Below are 5,867 nucleotides of genomic sequence, written 5' to 3' on the forward strand. Positions count from 1 at the left end.
AATTTAAAATCTTACGAAAATAGCATTCTCGAATTTTATCTACCCAAGTACCATAATTCTGAAACCTATAAACCATCATATCTGTTTTTGAATCACTGTTGAAACATTTAGCGAAAAAAATAGTAGGTCTCACAGACACTGCCACATAATTCTCTACCTACATTAGCCATGGAAATTCTAAGTGATAAATTTTGTTAATTGTATATGTTTCTCATTTGATTTCTAAATGTAGGATAAGTTTCTGGTGGTTTTAACCGCTCACATATATAAATATCCATGTATGATTCACAATGTACGAGAGTAAAGACGTCCTCTTTGGAAACATTTGTTGATTGCTAGTGAAAAATAAATTCCGAAATGAATTTTATTTTATTTGGTAAAATGATTAAAGGTATTGCCAAAGAGTGCTGTGACATTAAAAGTTCTGACTGTATGTACTTCCGTAGAATGTTTTGAAATTAGGGGTTTGGTTTATTTTCAATTTCGCACAAAGCTACAGAAGACGTACCTACTCTAACGCCCATAATTTAGCAGCGAAATAGTAGAGGGAAGGCAACTAGTCATCATCACCCAACACCAACTCTTGGGCTACTCATTTTAGTTGGATTTACTTCACATTATAACACCCCCATATCTGAAGGAGCGGGTATATTTGGTGAGAAAGCGATTCGAGCTTGCAACCTTCAGGTTGTGAGAGGAGCACCAATAACTACCTGGTTATAAGGGGCTCTGACATTGAAGTTACTGATGTTGAAGACATTGACGTAGTACAAGATTTTCTCTGCGCATAATACATCAAATTTTAGTATTTTATCAAACTGCTTTTTTCTATACCTTGAACATGGCTCTTTACATTGTTTTATACCATTCTTAAATGAAATTCACATTTTTATACATTGCATAAAAGTATAAAAAATAGAATATATAGATTATCAAAGTAGAAAATACGAATTATGAAAACAAAATTCGAAATAAAACATCATAGAAAGGTTCACTATGCGGAAATATGAATAGAAATAAGCTATTTTCATCTTCGGAAATAGTGTACTTAGTTAAATATGAGGATTGCTTTTTTATTGTTTTTAAATTTCGCGCAAAGCTACTCGAGGGCTATCTGCCCTAGCCGTCCCTAATTTAGTGGTGTAAGACTAGAGAGAAGGCAACTAGTCATCACCACCCACCGCCAACTCTTGGGATACTCTTTTTACCAACAAATAGTTGGATTGACAGTAACATTATAACGCCTCCACGGTTGGAGGGCGAGCGTGTTTTGGTGCGACCGGGATTCGAACCTGCGACCCTCGGAGTATAAGTCGAACGCCTAAACACACTTGACCGTGCCGGACCGTACATATGAGTAAACACAATATAAAAGATCTTTAAAGGTATTAAAATATTTTCACAAATTTAGTATAATTGTATAAAAAATAAACATGTCTGTGCTCTTATTCATTGTAGTTTACCTATCATGTTTGTTGTTTGTTTTTGAACTTCGTAATAGATAGAGGTAATGCTGTTAATCAACACCACACACCGCCAATTTTTAAGCTATATTTTACCAACGAATAGTGGGATTGATCACGACATTCCAATACCCCAATAGCTGAAAGTGGCAAGCATATCTGTCATATTTTATTCTGTAACCTGGTGATACTGATAATAACATTGCACAAGTTTCAAGTTTGTTAAAATATTTTACAACTGGGAAATTTAAAGAATGATAAGGCTTCTGGGTCGGATGACATTTCCCTGGGTGGTTTAAAGGAGGTCAAGGACTGGACATTTGAGCCATTTGCTACAATTTTATTTGTAAGTCCTTTAATAGTGGACGAGTACTGACAGATTGGAAATTAAATAATGCCAGTCCTCTTCTCAAGAGAGATAATAGAAGATGTCACAGTAACTATACACCTATTAGTCTTACATCAGTTGTGAGAAAAGTATTGGAAATTCTGATAAAGAATACTTTGCGAAGTCATTTTAAAAAGTTTATAGTTTTATCGGATTATCAACATTAAAACTATGCCTTACAAATTTTTTGACATGACTTGAAAATGTTGCTGTATATCTTAATGATGTTAAGTTTGGTGTACCTGAATTTTCAGTAAGCATTTGACAAGGTGACACATAAAAGGCTTGTAAATAAACTTGTCTCAACCAGTGTCAGGATAAGTTAACTAACTGGAAAGAAAAGTGGCTTGATGGAAGAAAGCAGAGTGTTGTTATAAACGTCAGTCAAACTGGATTAATGTTGTAAGTGGTGTACTTCAGGTATCAGTCTTGGGACCATTTATATTTTGATTTACATTAACGAAATAAATGAAGGAATGTTCAATAAATTACTTAAATTTACTGATGACATTAAGGTCTTAAATGTTGCTGGCTGTGAAGATGTTGCTGTTTTACAAAAGGATTTAGATCATGAAGTGAGTGGTGAAAATAAATGGCTGATGGCTTTTATCTATGATAATTGCGAGAAATTGCATGCGAGTTATCATGGTTTTCTTTGTTTTGAATTTCGTGCAAAGTTACTCGAGGGGTATCTGTGCTAGCCGTCCCTAATTTAGCAGTGTAAAATTAGAAGGAAGGCAACTAGTCTTCACCATTCATCGCCAACTTTTGGGCCACTCTTCTACCAAGGAATAGTGGAATTGTCCGTAACATTATAACACCCCCACGGCTGAAAGGGCGAGGATGTTTGGTGTGACGGGGATTCAAACCCGCGACCCTCGGATTACGAGTCGAGTGCCTTTACCACATGGCCATGCTGGGGCTGTGAGTTATCATCATTTGAATTTAGTATTATTTGGAATGGAATAACCTAAACATTGTCATGAAAAAAAAGAATACTGGTGTCATGGTTGATAAGTCTCTTAAGCCATCCAAACAGGGCGCTCTTGCTAGTGGTAGGGCAAATAGGTTTTAGCTTGTATATACAGAAATATTAAATACAAGTTTTAAGAGATTATAATTTCATTGTATAGGTCATTGGTTAAGCCACATTTGGAGTATTGTGTTCAGTTCTGGGCAACTCACCTTGGAAAGACATTAAATTTTGAAAATGGTGCGAAGGAAGGTTACTAAAATGGTACCTTGGATGGAGTGTTGTCATAAAAAGATATTAAGATCCTTAAATTTTTTTTTCTATTTAAGAAAAAGAGTTAGAAGGTATCTGATTGATGTGTTTGAAATTGTAAGAGGAATTTACGGATTTTAAAGCCTTTCTCTCATGGATGCCGTCTTATTGTTTTTGAGCTGCATTCTGCGTCCGTAAGGGCCTTAATCTGGTTCGACGATCGGCTGGTGTCTTGCTGGGCAACCCATCGAATCCTCCTGCTCAACGTCGACGAAATTTTCTTAGGCTGACTACTTGAAATTCTCGTTCCGTATCCCTCAGGGTCTTTTAAGGAATTTGCAACAGCAGTTTTATTACGCCCAATCTCACCAGCGATGGCACGTTGAGAGAGACCTTGCTTTTGCAGCTCGACACTTCTACCACATTCAAACTCTATCAACTTTTTAGCCTTTGCCATGTTTTTTGCCATGGCCAGGTGGGTTAAGACGTTCAATTCGTAAGCTGAGGGTCGCGGGTTCGAATCCCGATTGCACCAAACATGCTCGCCCTTTCAGCCGTGGGGGTGTTATAATGTAACGATCAATCTGACTATTTGTTGGTAAAATAGTAGCTCAAGAGTTGGCGGTAGGTGGTGATGACTAGCTGCCTTCCCTCTTGTCTTACACTGCTAAATTAGGGACAGCTAGCGCAGATAGCCCTCGAATAGCTTTGTACGAAATTAAAAACGAACAATCTTAATATCCTCCATTATTTTAAATTTTCAACGCACTGTAACCTTTAAAAATGGGAAATGAATCAAAGATTGAGCTGTCTTTAGAAAGTAAACGTGAAATGATAATTAACAATTAAGACTGATAGTTATTATAAACACTCTACTTTCTACTGACGTAGTTTAAGTTTCTATAAAGATTAGTGTATAAAGTATGCTAAATGTGGATTATCTCCCTTAAGTTACTGTTAAGCAGAAATGCATATTAATTGTGATATAACTGAGAAAGTGCATTAGATTTTATTTGTGGAGATCAATTCATTATTATTTTGCTTTTATGTAATGAACCAAAAAGGCGCACTATCTCTGTTATGCTCACCACATTTACTGGCTGAAATATTAAAAACTTATACTTACAAAATAACTGGGCTTCATTTCTTGTTTATACCATGTAGATGCATACATGTTAGAAAAATAAAAACATCGTGGGTCTGGAAATTTGTTTGTTTGTTTGTTTTGGAATTTCGCACAAAGCTACTTGAGGGCTATCTGTGCTAGCCGTCCCTAATTTAGCAGTGTAAGACTAGAGGGAAGGCAGCTAGTCATCACCACCCACCGCCAGGGTCTGGAAATACATGTGATATATTGTATAAGCATTAGTTGTTGCTGTAATGAGAAAGGCGAAATATTTATCAAGCTTTGCACCAGGTGTTATTGTTGGAGCTCAACTGCAAGTGCTTCCATTGTAAAAAACAGTCGAACTTATATGAAAATCAAAAGACATTGCATGATTGTCAGATCAGCAAAGTTCACCTAGTAACGGAAAGTGTGGTCAGAAGAAAGAGCTACAAACTTGGAAAATACATATTGATGATTTTTTGGCTAACAGATGTTTAGTTGTGACTGAATTGGTGAAGAATTTTAATGACAGCCGAGGAATATTCATTTTCTTCATAACAATACGTAGGGAGATATACGGAATTAACATTGGTTAGTATTCTTCCTTATGTTAATTTCTGATTTCTGTTAGGAACAACAAATATCTCAAAGACTGGAGAGAAATATGTAAAATTGTCAAATTAATCACTTTTCACATTATTCTATAGTGATAGTAGGGTTAGAATGTGAAGACAACCTAAAGAAGTCGTATACACACTTTTGTAAAGGAAGCGGTATTGTGGTACCCATTTATATGGCACAGGATAACTTCTCTTTTTCTCTTAAATGACTATTTCTCTGCCTTTGAATATTTGACGTCTCTACTTGACAAGATGCAACCGCAATATTCAAGCCAAGATGACCACTTCCGTAAAATAAAGCCACCAGCAAAACAGCTATAACCTTTCATAATTAGCTGACTGCGTGAACGTAAAACAGACTTTCAACATTTACCCTAGTCTTCATAGTCCTCTGATCTTAGTTCCTTCAAAAACCTATGAAGAGCTTATAGCGAGTTATTAAAAAATATTGTTCATTACTACGAAATCTATAGATTGGAGATCACATTGATTAAGTTAGGATCAAAGGTTTAGCAAGTATTATATATGTCATGTATCTACATTACGTGATGTGAATTTTTAATATTTTGGTTAGTGTTAGTACATAAAACAACTCAATTAATCTAACTTTTGTTCATGATTTTATTATTGCCGTGTTCTTTATTTTTATTGCAGAAAGAGAATATTGAAGCTCTGTTTTTGATATATCTCGACAATAACGCCCCTTTTTGACAGAAGAAAACTCTTCAACGGTGGCAGCCATAACTGTTATTGCCGGCCCTGACAAGGGCCCTCTTTCAGGTTAACGCTGACATCTGCGTCGGTCTTGAATTGTGTTCGTGACTAGATCAGTAAACATAATGAATTTGATTCTCGCAGTTGCGAATGAACACTCTTAAAATGACCCCAAAAAATAATATATTATATATTGTCTTCAAATAATCTAGCATAAATTGCATGTTTTAATAATTAAAAATAGTTCATGTTGATTTTTACCATGAAATCACACATTAAAACCATAATATCATTTATCATTTAGTTTAAATAGTTTTGCTATTTTTATTATGGTAAAATATCCACGACA

Source organism: Tachypleus tridentatus, chromosome 1 (genome assembly GCF_004210375.1).
Source record: "Tachypleus tridentatus isolate NWPU-2018 chromosome 1, ASM421037v1, whole genome shotgun sequence".
In the NCBI taxonomy this organism is placed as follows: Eukaryota; Metazoa; Arthropoda; class Merostomata; order Xiphosura; family Limulidae; genus Tachypleus; species Tachypleus tridentatus.